Source organism: Mesitornis unicolor, unplaced genomic scaffold, assembly GCF_000695765.1.
Source record: "Mesitornis unicolor isolate BGI_N332 unplaced genomic scaffold, ASM69576v1 scaffold53286, whole genome shotgun sequence".
Classification (NCBI taxonomy): domain Eukaryota; kingdom Metazoa; phylum Chordata; class Aves; order Mesitornithiformes; family Mesitornithidae; genus Mesitornis; species Mesitornis unicolor.
Window position 1 is genome coordinate 595 of NW_010191387.1, and position 488 is coordinate 1,082.

Consider the following 488-nt stretch of genomic DNA (forward strand, 5'->3'; position numbering starts at 1 on the left):
TACAGGACAGGGCATGGCTTGGCACGGCGATGGCTGCACAAGCACAGGGACACTCTCCTGCCTTGGAACAAAACTGACACAGATGCCTCAGTACTAATTTTTCAAATGCCTGTTGTCATCACAACATTTATCTTGCCATTTCTTCCACCTTCTCATTCAAAACATCCCTCATATCAAAACAAGGAGACATTTCCAAGACCAGAGGTTGGCAATCACAGGCAAGTCTGTTTTAAAATCCCATTAACTCACCCCGAGCTCACTTTCAGCCACTGATTCAAAGCATCAGAAAAAAAGATAAATCAAGTAACTGTCAGCGTATTTCCTTGGTTTTAAATGCTAAAGTGCCACAGACCATTACAGACTCTTCACCACAGTTAAAGGCACCAACAAGCCAATCGACCTTTCATGAGTTGTTTATGAGCTGCCACAGTGCTTTGAGTCTAATGAGAACCAAAAGGACTGCAGGCACCTGCTCCTTGATCCTGCTG